The sequence below is a fragment of the Myiozetetes cayanensis genome, unplaced genomic scaffold (assembly GCF_022539395.1).
Source record: "Myiozetetes cayanensis isolate MyiCay16 unplaced genomic scaffold, myiCay2020 scf1, whole genome shotgun sequence".
NCBI classification, from domain to species: domain Eukaryota; kingdom Metazoa; phylum Chordata; class Aves; order Passeriformes; family Tyrannidae; genus Myiozetetes; species Myiozetetes cayanensis.
In genome coordinates, this window is record NW_026086604.1 from 40,691,262 (window position 1) to 40,712,501 (window position 21,240).

At 41.4% G+C, this 21,240-nt stretch overlaps 1 protein-coding gene and 1 non-coding gene across 4 annotated transcripts in view; one reads left to right on the top strand and one right to left on the bottom strand.

Moving 5' to 3' along the window:
• The window catches only part of LOC126646893 (uncharacterized), a 137,988-nt gene that overhangs the window by 48,022 nt on the left and 68,726 nt on the right, over window positions 1–21,240 (bottom strand). For 2 of the 3 annotated variants that reach the window (XR_007630457.1, XR_007630459.1), the window contains exons 4-5: window positions 16,594–16,689; window positions 884–1,013 (exon numbers count right to left, since the gene is read on the bottom strand). The exons of the other annotated variant lie outside the window; for it this stretch is intronic. The gene's annotated coding sequence lies outside the window, so the exon portion shown is untranslated. The remainder of the gene's footprint in view (window positions 1–883; window positions 1,014–16,593; window positions 16,690–21,240) is intronic. 3 annotated transcript variants of the gene reach the window in all.
• On the top strand, window positions 9,109–9,214 carry LOC126649601 (U6 spliceosomal RNA). Its single transcript, XR_007631084.1, has one exon. It is a non-coding gene; the product is annotated as a U6 spliceosomal RNA (small nuclear RNA).

Below are 21,240 nucleotides of genomic sequence, written 5' to 3' on the forward strand. Positions count from 1 at the left end.
GGCAACTTCAAATACACTATTTTAGTGATCATCTGCATCTAAGCAGGTATTATCATAGAATTATAGAATATCCTGAGTTGGAAGAGATCCACAGGGATCAAGGAAGTCCAATCCCTGTGCTTGCAGAGGACAACCCCGAGAATCACACCAGGTGCCTGAGAGTGTTGTCTGAATACTTCTTGAGTGCTGGCAGGTTTGGGGCTGTGACCACATTCCTGGGGAGCCCGTTCCAGGACCCAACCACCCCCTGAGAGAAAAACCTTTTCCTAATATCCAACCTAAACCTCCTGACACAGTTTCATGCCATTCCCTTAGGTCCTGTCACTGGTCACCACAGAGAAGAGATCAGTGCCTGCCCCTCTGCTTCTCCTTGTGAGGAAGATGTAGACTGCTGTGAGGTCTCCCCTCAGTCTCGTCTCCTCCAGGCTGAACAGACCAAGCAATCTCAGCTGCTCCTCATGTGGCTACCCCTCAGCGAGGACATTCTCCAATCGTTTTGTATCTTTTCTTATATTATGGCTTTCAAAACTGCACACAATATCCCAGGTGAGGTTGCACCAGTGCAGAGCAAAGCCAGGACAATCACCTCTCTCGACTGGCTGGCGATGCTTTGCCTGATGGCCCTAGGACACAGCTGGCCCTCCTGGCTGCCAGGACTCATATTCAACTTGTTGTTGGCCAGGCCCCCTCGGTCCCTATCCATGGCTCTGCTTTCCAGAATCTCATTGCCCAGACTGTACGTACATTCAGGGTTCACTCGACCCAAGTAAAAAATTCAGCCCTTGTCTTTGTTAAACTTCATACAGCTGATGACTGTGCAGGCCTCTGGGCTAAACCTATTAGAAATTATTATTTAGATACATGTAAATAATGTTACTCTTACCTTGTCCTCCCCAGTGACTGCTCTAATCATTTCTTGGTCAGATGGCTAATACCAGGTTCCAGTCCCCGAAGGGATGGGACCACCTTTTTCAGTTTTTCATTCAGTCAATGTTTACACCACAGAAAATGCTCTAGAAATAAGAATAAAAATTTCATTAAAATCATCTTCCATATTCCTAAACTACCTCATGGGGGAAAATACTAAAAATATTGAAATTCAGCATCAGATAAATGTCATACATTCTTGTTCACATGCAAAGGTTCACTAGCACTCTAAAAAAAATGCATCTGACAGAGGTCCAAAGCACCAGCAGAACCACCACAAAAGATGCCAGTCTGCCAAAGTCCTTGCAGAAGACATGAAAGCAAGAAGCTTCCTGTTCTGCTTTCCATTGTCAAACGTTCTCCTCCTCACTCTTCTAGATACCCGGAGCTTGTTTTTTTTTTCTGGATCACAGCTGGTGAGACGTGGCAGATCTCCCTGAGCTGCCCTGCTCGCTGCAGCTGGGGAGCAGCCCTGCGACTCCTCGGTGGGCTGTTTGAGAGCTCACCCGGGGACTGAGGTCTCCTGGGCAGCTCGTCCCTGCCAGTTCTCCAGACAGGCTGCTAAGGCCAGCAGGGCAGACCACACAGGCTGCTGCAAGCTCTGCCACAGCAAACGTCGCCACTCTTGCAACACACCAGATTCCCATGCCTGGGGAGCTGCTGGTGTAAATAGGCAGTTGCTTTTCATCCTTAGACCCTACCTCAGTGAAACATTTATTACACATAAAGAGGTGCATGCTTAAATACACTGCTATGCTGCAAAGCAACACAGTAAAGATTTGCTCAGTCAAAGATTTTCTTAGAAGTAGGTTAAAGTTTCAAGTTTTTGATTTCTTTTTTTTTTTTTCCTGGAAAGATTAAAACTCAGAAAAGAGTGAAAACACCACAGGATCAAAAATACCCATAAAAATGCTCATAACCAGAATCTTGCAGTAATTATTTCAATACAGATTGAAATACTTCACTGGATATTGGGAATTGGTGCGAATAAGCAGTTGGTCCAGTAAGCTTGTCCACCTAAACTAAGCTTTAATTTGTGAAAAATTTAACCTTTAGGATGAATACTCTAAACAGCCCTGGCTATTTTGCAGCCTCAAAATAACTTAGCTCTTCATCTTTCCCAAGCACTCCTTGAACTCCTCCCTGGTTATTTTGCAGCCTCAAAACAACTGAGCTCTTGATCTGCTCCAAGTGCTCCTTGAACAGCTTGGGTGAGCTGAAGGCAAGTCTCTTACTTGTTCTTTACTCCTGTCAATTATAAAAGGAGACAAAAGTCAAAATACTGATGTTACTTAACAATTTATGGTTTTACGCATCATAGACTTGAAAGTATCTTGTATTTGCTATACGAGCCCTTTCATTCTTATGTATTTGTCTTATCATACACCACACATCATTTTATGCCTACAACTGCACATGGAATCCACAAACATCATAAACCATTACTCTTTGTCTGCAAACTGATGTGTGCCAACTACAGTGTATAAGATAATGAAACACTTCACATATTATTGGCAAAGTATATGAGCTGTTAAGCATGGGACCTCACAGTCTTATAGCCAAACACCTGGCAAAGTTGAAATGAATTCCACAGGTTTGGTAAAAGCTCATTTTTCGTCACTTATTCCATGTCTACTCAGAGGAATTTGGTTGTATAAAAGTCAAATATTTACGGTTCAGTGCCTGGGGAGGAGCATCTTTCCCATCAGCCTCTCCAAATAAAAAGCAATCCAGAAAGCATTGTTTAACATTCTGCCAAAATAAGCCTTCCTTGGAGGTTGAAAAGGTTTGGCAAGAATGGCATCCCACAACCAGCATTTTCTCTCCTGCTTTTGCCCAGTCACTGAACTCAACTTGGATCGCAGAATATAATTGAAAAAGGTCTTTCCAGACGCCTTCTGTTCAAGGGAAGACAGGAAGCTCTGTCATAACCTGTTCATTGCTTCCTCTCTTCAGTCTGAGAAGTTCAGACAGCCTGGATGAGTCACAGAGAACTTCAAGATGACTTCTGAGGTATTCAGCCAAATAAATTCCAAATTTCAAGTCCTGAAGCCTAACCATCTGTATGAGCATCTCTTCAATGCGCCTGTTTCTCTAACTTCAGAATGAACATTCCAAGGCTCCTTCATATATATGGACAGCCTAATCTGCATGATCAAGTGTTTTGAAATTCCCATTTGATTTCAGAAAGCCTGATGAGTGCTAACGTATGTGAAAAGCACTCTTTTTCCAAAACAAACATTTCCAAGTCTATGGTATATTTTTTGCACAGGTATTCTCACTCATAGCCTATTGTCACCCTGAAAGCAACACACATGTCCATGCTGGCAGAAGATAATTATCAGAGATCTCATCTCATCTGCCATTACAGTTGCTTGTAGTGTTGTCCTGGAGATGCTCTTTTCGTAGTTTTATGGTTTTATGGTTCTCAGACATATCCTTGGACAGCATAATGCATCCTGTCAAAACTAATATCACAGTCTCTTAGAGATGGGAGGCTAATGGATAGGAGATGCATAGAAGAACTGAGTGGATCCATAGTGATCCAATGAAGCTCAATGCTCCTGCCTAATCTACTTCAGCTCTGTAGGAGGATAACATCCAGCACGCTCTTGTGGGTTATTTAAAGGCCTACTAAGAGACTGAAAACATAGAGCTGAGAAGGATCCAGTCAAAAAAACAGGACAGTCAAGGAAAGATAAAAGTATTCAGGACCTCTTGCATCTAGAACATTGGTTAAGACATGGGATAATCCAAGTTATTCCCATCTGACAGCTGTTTGGTAGCCTACACAAATTGATGCAGTGGTTTCAGTCAGTTGGCAGACAGATGTTTACAGTGTAGTTTGAAGTATGTGGCAAGCTCAGCAGAGAAGCCAAGCAGTTTTGCTAGGTTAACACACCAGTGATAATGGAAGAAAGCATCCAAGTCTGATACTGCTCACCCCGACTTGCCGTTCATGGGGTCAGTCCAGGTCGCAGCCAAGAAGCTGTGCAGGAAGTGCTTATGCTTCTGCTATCTGCTCTGATTGCAAATACAGGAGCCCAGACAATACAGCATTCCACACAGATGCTAAATTAGCAATCGTAAGCAGTTTTTAAGTAATACAAGCCTCTCATAAAAGAAGCCCCAACAACTACACGTGACAGTTGTTTATATTCTTTTAGGCCCTAAACAATTTTGTCTTGCAAACTGACTCTGAAACATGAATAATCCCAAAATCCCAGTGGCATTGGCCTCCTTGAGAGCCAGTCTTGAAGTGTGGACTAACTGCCCTCAACTTTTTCCCCAATGAATACACACAGTCAGCTGGCTGATACAGCACAGGGCTGTGTTCTTCAAACAATTTTTCTCCCCAAAACCATGCATGCAGTCAATGCATCCGCTCTTCTGAGGAGAATGCTCAGTGAGGGAAAACTGAAACACTCAGGGTTCAAAAGGGCAACACAGGCAATTGCTACTGAAATTCAACATTCAAATTAGTGCCCTATGCCGTTCAAAAGCAGCTTGTTGTTGGTTTGTCTTTAAGAAATATCATTTGAGAATGCACGTAACGAACAGAGCACTTGGTTTCAGTCACTGGCACCTATCCTTTTGTCACCACAAGACGACCCCTGTGCTAGTCGCTCTGCATTCCCTGAAGAAGACTGATGAATCCCAGCCAGTGCCAGGGCTCTGAGTGCTTGCATTTAAGTGGCCTCTCCCAGCCTCACCAGAGGCTGACCCTGACCATGGCCCAGGTGGCCCATTTCACCCAAACCCACTCCCCCATCATCACAAAGATGATGAGGGGTCTGGAGCATCTCTGATGAGGAGAGACTGCAAGAACTGGGCCTGTTCTGTGTACAGAAAGGAAGACTAAGAGGGAATCTCATTAATGCATATAAATATCTCAAAGGCCAAGAGGATGGTACCAGACTCTTTTCAGCGGTGCCCAGCGACAGGACGAGGAGCAATGGCCATAAACTAAAACATAAGAAGTTTCACCTCAACACGAGGAAGAACTTCTTTCCATTGAGGGTGGCAGAGCACTGGAACCGCCTGCCCAGGGGTGTCGTGGAGTCTCCCTCGCTGGCGACACTCATAACCCACCTGGACGCGTTGCCGTGTAACCTGCTCGAGGAGATCCTGCCTTGGCGGGGGCGGGGGGTTGCACTGGATGATCTCCAGAGGTTTCCTCCCAGCTAGCGATTCTGTGAGCGGCGCTGGGAGGCGGCGCCGCCGCAGCCGGGGGGCTCAGGCGGCGGGGCGGGCGCTCCGCGGGCGGCCGGGCCAGGGCCGAGCGGCGCCGCCAAGGCGTTGGGCAGGGCGGCATCTGGCGGCCGCTGCCGGCGCTGCCGCTCCCCTCAGGCTCCTCCGCGCCGGAATCCGCCGTAACACGAAGCGCAACCTCGTCGCTCCCGTCCATTTACCAGCGGCGAACTAAGAGGGTGGGAGCGCTCTGCGCGCGTTCCGGCCCGGGTGCCTTTTCCAAGGCTGTGATCTGAGCGGCGGCCTCGGGTCTGCTGCTGCCTGCCCGCCCGCCCAGCCACAGAACCACAGAGCAGGTCTGGCTGAAAGGGGCCACAACCTCCCTGCTCGAGCAGGATCTGTCCCGGAGCACATTGCACAGGATGGAATCCAGGGGGTTCTTGAATATCTCCAGTGAGGGAGACTCCACGGTCTGTTCCAGTGCTTGGTCACTCACACACTAAAGCTCTTCCTCATATTCAGGTGGAATTTTCCTGTGCATCAGTTTCTGCCCATTGCCTCTTGTCCTGTTGCTTGGCACCACGGAGGAAAGGCTGGCTGCATCTTCTTGGAACACCCCCTTTAGATAGTTATATACATTGATGAGGTAAGTCGCCCCACATACCCTCATGGTGAGCACCCCTGCAACCACCAAATACTACCATTGGCCCCCTTACAGACAGCTCTTCTGCTCCTGGTGAGCCGATCAAGCGTTAGACAGAATCATTTGCTTGTGATGGGAAATTACAGCTGTTTAGCAGCCATGCAGGACACCTCTGAGTCACCAGCCATGCAGTGGCTTCAACAAGAAACGAGGCAGGTGCATAACAGGGCTCGCAGGACAGAGAGCCAGGCCAGGAAGGAGGCGTGGAGCATCTGCCACTGCAGAGGGGGACAGCTACAGAGCACCGGCAGCCACCCATGCTAGGGATCAGAGCAGATGCAGGATCTGAAATCCATGCTTTTCAAGGAGAAACAGCACGTAATGCTTAACAACATCAAGCAGTCATGACACAAGTTTGAAATCTCTTCTGAAGGAACAGCATCTCTACTAATCCATTTCCCATTCTGAACACACCAGGGCAGTGGTTCAAGGATGACTCGGAGGGAAGGCTGCCATTTCCTGACTCACCATCCCCGTTTCCTGTAGCCTGGCCTTTCAAGTCTCCATCCCATCACCAGCTCCTGAAGTAAATCCTCTTATCATGTGAAGTGCAATGAAGTCACAGGCCCCCCCAGACTGTGTCTATCCATTCTCTCCCTCCTTCATGTTTTTGTCTGGAAATTTGTTGCTCATACTGTTAACAAGAACATTTTTCTCACTAAGATCCAAGTAAAATTATTCATAAAAGGAATCAGGTTTGCCAGTAACTCCAAGGACTGTGAGAGCTGATAAAATTATTTTGGTACCTATGGATGCTCTAGTGCTGTGGAAAGGCTTCCTGTTAGGCTTTATTCATAAAAAAAAAGTTGAAAAGTCACCTGATAGCACTCCTTCTGTCAAAAATGCAAGTAGAATGAACACAGAGGTATTCAGTAAAGAAACCTCCCATTAACAACAGTAGATTTGAGATAGGGATGATACTCCCAAAAGTATTCCTCACTATCTCAGTGAGGAATATCACTGAGGAATATCATGTTTTATCTGCCTCCTCCAAAAAAGAGTGGAAGAACAGACCTAAACAAGAACATACACTGAGACATTTCACAGTGATAAAGGTCACAATCTCATAGCTATAATCTTAACCAATTAGCTGTGTCTGTTTTGGTCTGTTCAGGCAAACCTAATTAACAACTTCAAACGGCATTTTGCAAAATACCAGCTCTAATCTTAAAATATATAGATCATCAGGGAAAACTGCACTTTGCCCCTGATCTGCTATGTTTATTTCTACAGAGACCTTTTACACTCAACTTCATTCAAGTGTACCAAAAGTCTAATAAAATAGATGAAATTCACTTAGGTACATCTCACCCCCAGGAGGCTGTGAGCTTGCCTTGGGTAGACTTAAGGAGATGTATTCTGGGCCCATTTTGGCTGTACCTGTGTAGTAATTACAAGTAGAATACACAGGAGAGGCAACCACTCTGACCACACACCTGCAATGCCAGGGAATGGAAATTCAGGTCCCTCTGTTCTGAAAGGAAAAACAGAAGCACTCAAAGCTTTGCAGAAGTCTGGAAAAATTACTTTGTAACAAGGAAAAAGATCAAGGAGAGATCAAAATGGTTCATTTTCTATGCTAATATCCTGGCTCTGAGAGTAAAGCAAGCAAAATATCCTGACTTACTGCAAACAAAAGAATTGTCAAGCAAAACAATCAGTAGCAAGGGTGAAGAGGAGGGGAAGGGAGGGGACTGCAATACAACTGCATTGTAACTAATAGGAACTAAAAAGGTGCTGCATGAGAGACAAACGACAAATGCTTACAATGCCAAAGAGAGAGCCACAAGTGGACTACGAATTGATGGGACATTAAGGCGTCTGGCCTACAGTACCCAAGAATAGTTTTGGCAACCTTGTCCATGCACCTTTTTGAGCAATATCCCAACTTCATGAGATGGTATGTGAGCACCAACCCTGCACAGTCATTTGGACTCAGGAAGGAAAGGCAGACACAGAGGCCAAAATGGCCCTGCAGAGCTCTTTGACCTGGTCTCCATCTATGCCAGTATCTTGCTTTTCAGAGAAAGGGCTTTAAGGTATTCACATGGAGCCATAGGTCTGCTTCTTCTTGAGGTGCTCTCTAAACTCCTCTTCTGGCTTGCAAAGCTGTGTTCACCCCACTGGAGATCTCCCTAGGGGTGCTTGCAACCTTATTTTCCATCCCACACACTGGATGGGCACCATTTTCAACATTTACTGTGGATCTCTTCTTTATTTTCTTTGGTCTTCCAACTCTGTTGCCACCAACGTGCAAACAATTTAAGAAGAATTCTTTCTGGCTGAGGGAAGCAACATAACAAAGCAGGGAATAATAGATACAAAATAAGCTTCTGTGGCTGAGAAGGGTTCCATGTTGGGCAGACATAAAAACAGCAGCAAACAAATACAAAATCAATTAACCCATACCAGAGAAACTACCAGGGACTACATGAGAAACAAGATTCAGAGGTACAAAGCTCAGTTTGTCCTAAGAAAGCCAGAGAGGCTGTTGACAAGTGAGTTTATCATTCTGTGTCCCGCCAACCTCCTATTACAGCATCCAGCAACCATCAGCCCACCCAAGTCCTACTGTCAAAAGAGCTGTATGTTCTCACTGACAAATGTAAAGAGTTGTGGAAAAATATGTCCAAACCCCAAAGCCTCACACACAGCACCTTACAGTTTTTAACTGTTATACAACCACCCTGAGTAATTTCCAAAATCACAGCCAGACCCTAATGAATAACTTTTCATAACAATGTTGTGGATGTTTCTGTTAACATGTTGAGTGCATAATTTTTAATTTCTTCGTTTGGAGTTACTCTGTTCTAATAGACTTTATGTTCCTTTCAGGAGACAGTAGACAACAATGCGGCTGCACTCAGTCAGGGGGCATCTTCTGGAAGGAGGAGGAATTTGTGCTTTTCCAAGAGCACTTGAGCAACTTTTCGGGGAAAAAGTTTCTGGAGTGCAGAACAAATCTGAGAGTGGTGAAATGCCCAAGGAGTAGGAGCCTGCAGCACAAGCAGAAAGAAGAGCTCTGAGAGAGGCAGAGGAGACATACACAACCAAGGGCCCAAGCTGATATAAATACTTCTCTCAGGATGTTGAGAGGGGATTGTGAAGACTTCCTTACAGTGCAGGAAGCCACTGAAAATTGTGGGCTGAGAAAAAGACCAGAACATAAGGACACACTGCTTAATAGTGGGGAAGGCAGAAATGGGTTAAAAGCCTTAAATTTCCATTGTCTCCAAATTTCTTCCTTTAAAACAGTTAATTGTTCTGGCTTATCCTCTAATGAAATCATGTTATTATTGGCAGCATATATGCTAAAATTTGAATGATACAGGGAAGATTATCATGACCCTGCAAAAGGTGGTTTGGGGATAGCGAGAAGGCTCCACAGTACAGTAAAAATATTGACATACTGGAGCAAGTCCAGCAGCAAGCCACCAGACTGGTCAGGGGGCTGGAGCATAGGCACATGAGGAGACGCTTAGAGAGAGAAGTCCATTCAGCTTGGAGAAGAGCAGGCTCAGAAGAGACCTGACTGCTGAAACTACCTGTCCTTACGCTACAGATAAGACAGAGCCAGATTATTCTTGTGTGTGCCCAACAATAGGAAATGGACTTATGACGGAGGATGGGAAGTTCTAATTAGGTATAATAAAAGTGTTTTACCATAAAGGTGGTCAAATACTGGAGTAGGGGATGTGGACTTTCCATCTCTGAAGGTGTACAGGGCTTGACTGGGCATGGCCCTGAGGAATCTGATAAGCTAGACCTCCTCTGAGGAGGGGGTTGGACTAGATGACCTCCAGAGGACCCATCTAATGTAAATTCTTCTGCGATTCTGTGAAACTTGGCTTTCTAGGTTCAAAGACCTGATGTTTTCAGTTATTCTTCACCTTAAAGACAAAGTGCAAGAAAGATCACTGTCAGACATACAACCCACCCAGGCTGATTAAAAAATGTCATGTCACTTTTGTGAACAATGTTTATATTTTATACTCTCGTTGATATATCAGACAAATAATACTTCTTATTTGTATGTTCTACAAGACACTGCTATCTTGGGCACTTGATTCTATCTGTTCTACCTCTGTGCCTTGCTCTCAACCCCAAACCTGCATCAACACTAATCCCTATCCTGTTGCTTACCCCCTAAGGATTAAAAAGGTTTCTATAGGTAGTAGTCTGTATGATTATAGGGTAATGAAGCTCAAGATAGACATAGTTTTATTTTCCTAAGAGGAAATGTATGTCCTCATCTAGTGCTTAGCCTGTCTTTTAAATTGCAAGTGATAGTTACAAAAAGATTAGGTTCCTTACCTACATATACAAACATACACATGTCCATGTCTATACCTACACACCCACACCAGAGATAGCAGTCTTGTTTATTTATTTTTTTTACATCTCCTGCTTTCAGAGAGCCATACCTTCTGCATGTGCAGTGCAGTGACTGAGCAGTGATCCCATCCTTTGCTGTGCTGACCAGCTGTAGCCAGCCTATCTCAGGGAGGATTCCAGGTTGCATTCTCATTGAGAGAAAGCACTTACACGGGACTACAGGGGCAGTCTTCATAGTCCTCCCTGTTGCATGGGTGGCTTTACTCTGTATTCCAGGGACAGCCCTATCACCCTAGAAACACTTCTCTCCTGTGTAGCAAAGCTGACAAAATGCAGGGGGACACAGCTTGTCATGCCTTCCCTTACTGCTAGCTTTTGGGTTTACTTTACAAGTAAGAGATAAATATTGAGAAGAAAAGAAGTCAAGAAGAAGTCTGAAGTTCTTTTAGACCAGCCATTTAGATCATTTTAAATCACTTTCCAGTCCTCAGTAGGCCACTTCATATCCACATCTTAGCTCCACCATAGATAAGAAGGGCATTTATAGCAACACCACAGCAGAAGCTGTGGGACTTCACATCTGCAGAGCTCTTTGCAAACACAAACTGCAAAAAAATATAAATTCTTTTCTGCAACCCCTTCAAAAGAAAATATGTAGAAGCTGGTAATTCCGCACAGTTTCTCTGCTGGCATGGAGTAAGGAGTAGCATCAGTGGCAGAATGTTGAGTCTTTACACAGAATCTATGATCTCAGGCAAGCAAAATTCATTAGTTTAATGAGATACTGCAAGTTAGTATCTCAACCATTTCATTGCTTTGGCCCCTCAGAAGTGTGTTAGGCATTGATTACAATCACATAGTGTAAATTATTCTTGTTTTTTCAGTACCTCAAGTAAGCAGCAGTAACTCCTCATGTGTTTGAACTCTGATGCTGGCATTCCCATGCCGTACCTTGTTAGACATTCAGACAACTGTGCTAATCACATATTTCCTCTTACTTTAATAGGCCTTTCAGGAATGAACAAGCAATGCCTTGTATACTACTATGGTTCCCATCACTTGATGGTCACACTTAATTAAGCACTAGTTTAGTAGAGAGCTGGTTACACTTCATTTCATTAAGTGATTTCATGATCACCAGAGGTACACTGACAGCTCTGTTAGCTGAAGCTCTATGAAAAGCGGCAGCAGAGACAACAGTAACATTTTGCAGCACTTCCTCACCAGTGATTTTCCAGGCACTACTCTTGCAGAGCACAGCTAGTTACATTTCCATTAGCTTTTGGCTTTTTGGCTCAAAGCTATCTCAGACTTGAGGTATGATACACCGTATCATATTACTGCTACCTTTAGCAATGTTGGTCACCAAATCCTTAAAGTCATCATTTTTATATAAAGTAGATACTAAGAATTTCTTCATCTGTCTTCCCTCCTTTAGCTATTTCCATTCATGGTCAGCAAATAAATATGATTAAAGGACAACAGCCCATCTAAAAAATGTATGCAAGAATCAATTGTGAAACAAGAAAATGTTGAAACGTTCTCCAGTATGATAAACCAGGCAGTTTAAAAACACTGGGCAATTAACTCTAAAGTATATAAGTATCACATGACAGGAAAAACATGCGCAATGTTACATAATGAATATTGCAGGATACATGTAAAAGCACACATTAAAGCTGCATGCCACAAAAAACTGCTCACAACACTTTGTGTTCATTCATAGGGATATGTAATGTACAAATGCTTTAATGTTTCTAATGTGAAAGCATTTTTCCTAATTGAATGGGGGGGATTTTGCATGACTATACTTCAAACCTAGATCTGAAGTTCAGTCTGCCTGTGTTTTAAGACATATTTCAGTTTAAGAGGGAAAGAAGTATTAGGAAAACACCTTCAAAAAGGAGAACAAGATGAAAGGGTACAGATGCATAGCAAAAACCAAAAATAATGCCAAAGACTTGATATTTGTTGTGAAGCACTTTGTCACAGACATTTGTGTTCAAAAACTGTGAAAATTGACAAAGGATATCTCATATAAAAATAGCATCTTTCCTCTATCTGGCCTTGAGTTCAAATTGTGTGAAGACACAGGAGAACATTTATGATACACTAAAAGCAGAAAAGAAGAAAAACAAAAATATCTTGTGCTGAAGAGCCATATGATATGACTACTTGTCACTGTCATTCCTTAGAGACCTGTTCATATAAGAGTCATGAGACTGACATACTAATGAAAAGCTTCCTACGTATTTCATCTGTTTTCACTTTTCTATACAAATTATGCTATTATCATTTGTGATGAGATGGGTTTGTCACCAGAGTCCAGAATAGAAGGGAGCCATTTCATTCCTATGTGGAATTCTGTTTCGTGTGTATTCACAAACACACATACATCACATAAAAACAAATTAAAAACCAAGCAAAAAATCCCCTCATCCAGCAATGGAACTAGATAATAATGTGTGGAAAAATGCACCATGCCATCCCCCACAGTTCACAACACAGTTATGAGAAGTTTCATGCGAATTGTGTGAACCTTGGCTTAGAAATTACACTTGTACTAACAGGGGGGAAAAACAACCCCAAACCTGAACTGATTTTTACGACTGGACTGCACAAAATATTGTTCTAAATATTCTTATAACATCTTTCACACATGTACTCTTCACAGTAACTACGGTGAATCCATATCCCTGTTCCAAATTTCAAGGCAGAGTAAATGATATGTCAAGCATTTAAGTGACCTGCTTAAAATTGTTAAACAAGTTAGAGTTATCCTCTAACTGCCCCTAACTATCCTGGCTGCCTCAAGCTCTCATACTATCCAAAGTACACCCCTACTACAGTTTGTACTGAGCCATTCAGTCACAGATACTGTAAGCAAAAAGAAATTACATTACTTAGGTCTTAGAAGGGTGATATTTTGTACACTCAATAAATTAAGGAAAAGGAAATCAGCATTGGGCTTTGAACCAAAAATGCAAATTCATGGCAAGGTTACTCAGATTTGGTTATCAAGAGAAGAGATTCTCACTGTCTTAAGAGGAATCTCTAGGGATTTCTAGATTAGATCTCTTGTTCTGCTAGCACACAAAACCTAATTCCTTCAAGAAAAACTTTGCATTTTTCAAGTAGGTGAAGCATAGCTCAGTGAGTAACAATGACCTTACTAATGTACTAATGAACAAAAGATTACTAACTGTAACACAATCTAAATAAACACCCACCTCCATATCTTTTGAATGGAAGACTTGCAGAGCATTTCTCAGCCCTGCATATGACATATTTTAACTGTGCCTGTCTGATGTACCTTCATATGATTCTTGGCTGCCAGTTGACTGGACACCTCAGTTTTAAAGTGCTGTGCATTCTCCGTGGTACTACAAAAGCAACGTTATTGATAACAAAGACAAGTTCCAAAAGGGAAACCAGAGGAACATCCAACTATAAATCTTTGATTTACAGGAGACTCAGAGTTGCATGATTCAAATACCAGAAATTCACTTTCAGGAATTTGGCAGGTTTTTGGAACCAATAAATTGTTACTAGTTTTCCTTGGTATTCATTATAACAGTAATAGTAGTGGATTCCTTCATACATGTTCGATTTTAATATCCAGATCTGTGGGAATCCCTCTGGTATATAACAGAACAAAATTAAACATCAATTACAAAGTCATAGAAGGAAAACTAAAATATTTTCCTTTTTAATAGGCAGATAGTCAGAGGTTGAAGATTTAGTCTTCACTGAAAGGCTTTGCCAGCTTAACTGCTGTTAATGGCTGTGACATTTTCTCTTTGAGTGGCATAGGCAGAGCATGACAAAAGCATTCTTGACACCCCATCTGATCTTTCCCATCTGATTTTATGTATATCTTCCACAAACTTGATAACTTATTTTGTCTCACAAGCATTTAAATTAATGAGTTTTGTAATCACCAAGATAAACAAATCTGGGCTACAATCCCACAAATTTAGATACTACAGCTTTTAAGCATCTCTTCTCCAGAAAGGATCAACTGCAAAAGCTCTGATTATTTTTTCTGGAAGATGAACATGTCCTCAAAAAGAAGTGACAAAGCCTAAGAATGAATGCATGGCCGTGAGTCTGGGGGCAGCTTATTAGCATTGAGGCTCTGTGGCACCATCTGGAGCCTCAGCCTCTCCTCCAGTGGGAAAGACATCAGGTCCTTCCTGGTGATCACCCTGACCACTCAGTTCTGCAGGTCAACAGTGAGCTGGCACAGCCCCAGGGTGAAAGATGATGTAGCTGCACTGCAGCAAGAAATGAGCTTGGACCGACATTGAAGAATTTTTTATGTATGGCTCCTGTAAGGCAAAGAGAGAAGACAAAAGTACAAGTGCTCCCACTGCCACAGGGGAGGGAAGAGAGGCAGAGGAAGGAGGCTGGGGAGACAGGTAGCAGGCTTGAGGGACGGGAGCCAATAAGAACATGGATTCTTCTCTCCCTGCTCTCCATCCCAAATTATACCGAAAACATCAGGAAATACCATAGTAAAAAAGCACTTTCTGCTTTGGTAAACCACCAGGTTCACTCTGAATAAACTGCTACGACTGGAATGTACCCAAATTTCACAGGCTAGAAAACCAAAATTGAGGTCCACTGATACGGTCCAAGTTTTAACTTGGAAATAGTCAGTGACCCCAATGTTTATTAAGTCTTAAGATTTTTTTTTTTTTAATAGCTGCTATCTCATTACACAGTCATTTATGATATCCTATAATATTTTGCAGTAAATGCTTATAAAAAAATCAATTCACATAGAAACAGGCTGCAAGGACAAAGAGAACAATCATATGGCTCTGAGAAGAAGAGGTACTAAACTCCGGTCACTGAAAACCAGGAGGTTTGTAATGGTTTCTTGATAGAAACAAAGCTAAAGACCATTTTATTGTTAACTAAGCTGATCTGTATAGAGTATATAGTTGTTCAGTAAGTTTTCACTTTTCCCATAATTCCACAGTATCCTTCTTATGACTTGGCCAGTTCTATCAAAGAAGGTGTATTATGCTTCCCAAGTGTATGCTTCCCTAGGCAGAGCAAAATTGAAACAAAGACTTGACAAAATAATATAAATAAATGCAGAGTGTGGAAGGACACATCTCTTCTCCCTCTTTTATCTACAGGACAGACAACGACACTCAAAGGCATAAGGAGGAAAACAAAAGTAAAAAGATTTTGTCTTTCTATACTGCATATAATTTTGCTGTGGAACTCTCTGCCACAGGAAATCATTACACCCAAGAACTTCACAATGGATATTTATGTGGATATCAGAAACAGAGCTTTCATGAGTGATAGAAACAAGTTGTTGAAAGGGATACCTAACTTTGTGCTTCAGGGATCACATCAGGCACTAAAAAGTTAGGTATCTATATGAAACCTAATTGGGTTCCATAAGTTTCTCATAATAAAAAAGTTGTGTGGCCCAATGGCGCAAGCACTGGACTGGGCCTCAGCTGAGCTGGCTTCTACTCCCATGTATAACCTCTTCTTGAACTTCAGAAAACCATATGTCCTCTCCCCACCTCAGGTTTCCCATCCACTAAAAGGAAACTCTTAATCCAAACTAGATAATGGATATTAGGAGCATTATTGGGTTTTGTAACTTCTCTCTCCTTCTAGCTATTCTCAAAGCAAGAGATTTAGACCAGATGGATCTTGAACCCAATCCTATCTTATTTACACAAAAGTAAACAGGAGCAGATTTTATATCTTTTTAAATAAAACCCATCTGAATTAGGCTCCCTGGCCTGGGTTTCTCAGTGTCCCCCCCACTTCAGCTTCAATGACTGGAAATTCACTGAGGCAGAAACTACATTTGTTTTGTTTATAACTTATTTATTTTAGGCCTTATTTAGTATACTAAAATATTATTACTTTTGGACCCAGTATTTTAGTAGTGTATTTAGGAAATAAATGTGGTAATGTCATAGCAGGGACTAAAAAAAAAAAAGCAAAAGGAAAGGGGAAAGAAATTTAGTTTTATTTATAATTTGATGTATAGGCACTGTACTGTAATGGAGTCTAAATCTCAAAAGTGTTGCTTTATATTTGCTTTATAGGACTATAAGAGCCAAATAATGACATTTAAATGATCTATTCCATTAACATTGTATCATTTTGTCAATCTGGAATGTATTTTAATCAAAAGCCCCCTTGAAATGGTCTCCTTTGTTGTATTTTCTTTTTGGCTCATTTTATCAACATCTGTTATGTTTATACAATATGAATTAAAACTTTGGAATGCTGTTTGTACTCAGCTACTTTTGCTGAGAATGTAACATCGGAGGATTGGCAGTGTTTATGTAAATCAGTGCGGCTGACACAGCCATCATAAACAAATGAGAAAATATAACAAACACATTGTGCATGGAGGAAATGTTTGTTTTTAGAGTTGGCTTCAGTCTTACCAGATTGATGAAGAGTTGCTGATACTGGGGATCTGTAGTGAAGCGATTCAGCAGCATGGTTAGGCACGACAGATTGGGCAGCTTCTCCACTGTTATCTGGAACAGGCAAGAAATCATTTCTCTTTCCTTCTGTGCAGCTTACTAGAACCCAGCATTCAAAAGCTTCCCAGTTTGACTCCTAACAAAAAGATTTCTAGCAGAGCTACACTGGCAGAGCTTGTACAAATTTCATAAGTTCTTTCGCCAATAAGGCTTAAATTAGCAATTTAAATTAAAACACTCTTTGGTTACAAAAATATTTTTTTCCCTTACTATAACTGTATCTCTATTAAGACATTGTAAGTTGTATTGGCTTAGGGGTGAGGTTTTTCATGCTGTTAAAATTCACACACCAAGTTGTAATTATATGATCAAATAGTATAGGAAAATGCAGCAAAACTGGTATCAGCCATCAGCTGAGCTTCAACTATTTTCCACAGGAATACCTATTTGTGTCCTGGCACCTCATTGTACATAATTGCCATGCTTCTTCCTAACATTATTATGCCAGCCACATTCCCATGAGCAGACCAAGTTTCAGTAATACATAATGGCTTTCCAGTCTGTATAAATTGCTCAAAACTACATTACTAGTCTTGCCTTAGTAACACATGATTTTCTTCCACCACGCTTAATGTTTACTATTCCTAAAAGTCCTTTGGTCATGTATCAAAGAGAAGAATGCTACATGCTTTTCAAGTTTGAAAGCTTTTATAAACACTCATCATTCAGAGAGGTGTTATCCCCCAGTGAATTAAATATTATAACAATTCTGCTATCCATAGAGAAGTTGAGAAAGAGAAGATTGGAACAGCATATCTGAGCAAGGTAATTCTTCGCCAACAGTCTTGAACAACTTCCAGTCACTGAGTGGCATTACAGTTTATGAGAACTGTCCCTGAAAGGTCTATGGTGATCCTTAAATTGAAATTGTACCTGTAAATTTAAATTTAAGTTTAAATTGCAAATTTAAATTGATCACTTCTTTATCTCAACCACATACATTACATAATTTCTTCATTCATGGAGTACTCATCCTAAATTATCCAAACATGCATGCTTATTAGACAAGGAAAGAACTGAAAGAAAAGAGGTTACCTTCTCATTAGAGAGAGGAGGAGAAGAGGAGAAGGACTCTCTCCTCCTACGGTGTGCAGCATGCACAGCTCTAACCTAAGGTTAGAGAAGATGACTATGTTCATTATAATGGGCAAAATTTAAAGAGAAAGCACACAATGCTTTAGCGTCAGAGAAATGATGGCACCACAAATACTGTGTGTAGCTTTGGGCTCCTGATATGAGAAGGATATCAAACTATTAGAGTGTGTCCAGGGGAGTGCAACCAATGTAGTAAGAGGACAAGATGTAGGAGGAGTGGCTGAGACCGCTTGGTTAGTTCAGCTTGGAAAAGAGATGGCTGAGGGGTGACCCCATCACAGTTTACAACTTCCCCAAGGAGTCAGCAGAGAGGGAGGTGCTGATCTCCTCTGATGACCAGCAATAGGACATGAGGAAGAGGAATGAAGCAGCATCAGAAGAAGTTCAGGTTGGACATTAGGAGAAGGTTCTTCACTGAGAAGATGACTGGCCACTGGAACAGGCTTCCAAGGGAAGTCTTGACGGCTCTTAGCCATATGGTTTAGGTTTAGGTAGTCCTGTGAGGTACAGGGAGTTGGACTTGATAATCCTTTTGGGTCCCTTCCAGCTTGACATATTCTCTGATTCTAAAGTATTAGTGGGTTGACCACATATTTGACTTTCCTACACTTCCATCAGCAATAGCAGCCTCACACAGGTGTTTTCTGATTTAGTTTTGGTTAATTAGGTTAAAAGACATCACCTATCCTATGTGTTCTTCTTGACCTTGATCAACCTGCTTGGCAGGACCAGCTCATGCACTGTCTAGTTTGCACCCAACAAGACAATACCAGTAGTAAGCAAATACAATTGCCTGGATAAAGGTAGATAGACTGTTGTTCCTTCCCTCACCCTCCTTCAGCAAAATCTACATTAAAACAAGATTGCAAAAAATTTATGTCCTATTTTAAATTAACAGTGAAATCTTCTCTCACAATACTGCACTTGAGAGTTCACTAAGACATTTAATGTTATTGCCAACTTAGTCATGTGAAAATTGATATCTTTATCAATTATTATATCATTTCTAACCTTTCTTTAAAGTTCTACCCTTCTGCATTACACATAGAAAGACCTGACAAGAATATACTTTAAATTATCATTTATATCTTAGTATTTCCTTGTTACACTCACACACATACACACACACTCCATCCTTACTATCCACTTCCAGACTTTCAGCTTATATTTGGTGCCTTGGGGACTACCACAAATCTTTTTGGTTTGTAACATACTTAACATCGTGTTAGCCCTATTCTGTGATTACAACTAGGAGCTACTAGTAGAACTTCAAAGTAGAACAGAGCTGTGCAAAACACTGAGGAATGATGTGCCTGAGGAACCCAGAGGAGAGCAGATACATAATCTTCTTAGGGCATCAGAAAAATAAAACTGACATAAAAAGTGGGTTTTGTGACTGGAACGCCAAGTATAACCTTGGAATTAATAAAAAAAAAAAAAAATCTGGATCCAAAAATGTTGATTTCTTCAAACCAAAACTTGTTATAAGAATTTACTAGTTTTAACATAAATGTCTCCTAGGAAAGGTTAGTCTGCTTCAAGGTGCTATTAGCACTCCACAGCAGAGAACTTCCACCAAGGTCTTTTCCAACTTTAATGATTCTATATTTCTAAGACAACATGTCTGCCTGATCCAAAAGATCCTGGGGACAGGGTACATAAGAGCTGGGTTCAAGTCCCTTGTTATGAAATGGCATTGAGTTCTCACACAGGAAGAGGTAACATTAAACTAGTTTCCAATTACATTACTACATTATTACCTTAAACTGCAGCTTCACATTTTGTGTCTGTTATACAGGCCAACTTTTCTCCAAATTAAAAACAAGATATGCTCTGAGAATCTTCCTCTGCATTTTAGTACAGATCTGGAACACACATCTGAAGGAAACAACCCTATAACTTCTACCTCCTGTGATTTAGCATTGTAGACAGTACCCTTTCTCCTGAAATAGTCCGCTGTTTCACTATGTGGTCAAGAAATATGCATTTTGTCAATGCAAACATGGCTTTAGCCTGTCATCTAAGGGTTTCATTGGGATTTTTATAAATAAGTATGTCTGTGGCTGGGATATAGGTATCATCATTTTACAAGTGAAGACCTGACCATGAGTATAACTTGTGGAAAAACATCAGTTCTGAAGGAAATTAGTGGCACAGCCAGAAATACTAGGAGTCTATCACCTGCTCCTACCATTAAAGCACATCCCGTTCACAAGACAAAGAAGAAATTTGGTATCTTTCCTTATTACTGAAACTTTATTTGTCTCAATTTAATATCTGCCTGGCTTTGGCTTTCACGAAATCTCTTTCAGATTACTGAGTGCAACACTGTAGCAGAGCTACCTGCTGAGAAAACTCAACTGAGGAAATACTTTGACCTGGGCTCACATCTTCCCTACAGGGAAAGTCACTGACTTGCTCTGAGCATCTTGCCATGTGTATGCCAACATATGGGCATGTAGCACAGACAATTAATGGACTTGAATGATGAGAACACACTGAAAGGAACAGTTATAGGCATGCTACAACAGGCAAGATCTATTCCCTTCAGGATATATTTGGAAGAGGAAAGGGAGGAAAACACAATATACTCATAATATATTCACTACAGCAGAGGATATAGAGAAGAAATTAATCCAGTCATGCCTTATGAATTATCTTTTGTGCATTACACACTTTGTTCTGCAGGACTCTCTAAAGGTTCACATTTTATGGTCTTTCACAAAAAGGTCTGTAATCATTCTAAGTGAGATATAAACATACAGATGTAAATTCTGCCCCGAGATCACCATGCACAGCTCCAAGAAGTCTATTTCAAGAATGATTGCTGGCCAGGAATACTCTCAAGAATGTAATCCTAACGTGAATATATAGATGGCGAGTGTGAAAGTTATGATCCACCCTGACCCTCAGACAGACTCTATTCTCAGGTCCAAAACACTGTTCAGGTCTGTCTGTAGTCCAGACTTCACCATTTTCCACTTGAACATGATATTGGAATTATGAAAACAGTAACAGTCACCATGAGCTGAAAGAGCAGAAACATTTGCTCATCACCAGTGGTTTGTTGGCTGGTTTTGGCAGCTTGAAATTTGCTCAGTACTGCTGTTAACCCAGCAGGGAGTCACTTAACAGAACTTTGGGAAGTGTGAGAGAAATTTGGCTAGTCAAAGAAAATGCACATGCAAACACAATGAAGGAAATCATTGGAACATTTCTGATAAGAATCCAAGCCTATTAAAAACTGCCATATTCAGGAGAAAAATGAACATACATTATTTCACTTGGACTTCCAGAAGTCATGCTTCAGAGCTTTAACAACATCATTCTTTGATGTTACATACAATATCCTTCCTATCACATCATCAAGCCTTAGAAAGCAGACCAAACATGTTTCTTGCACTATTTTGTGAGGTTTTAACAGGAAGTGCTAGGATTCAGACTTGGACT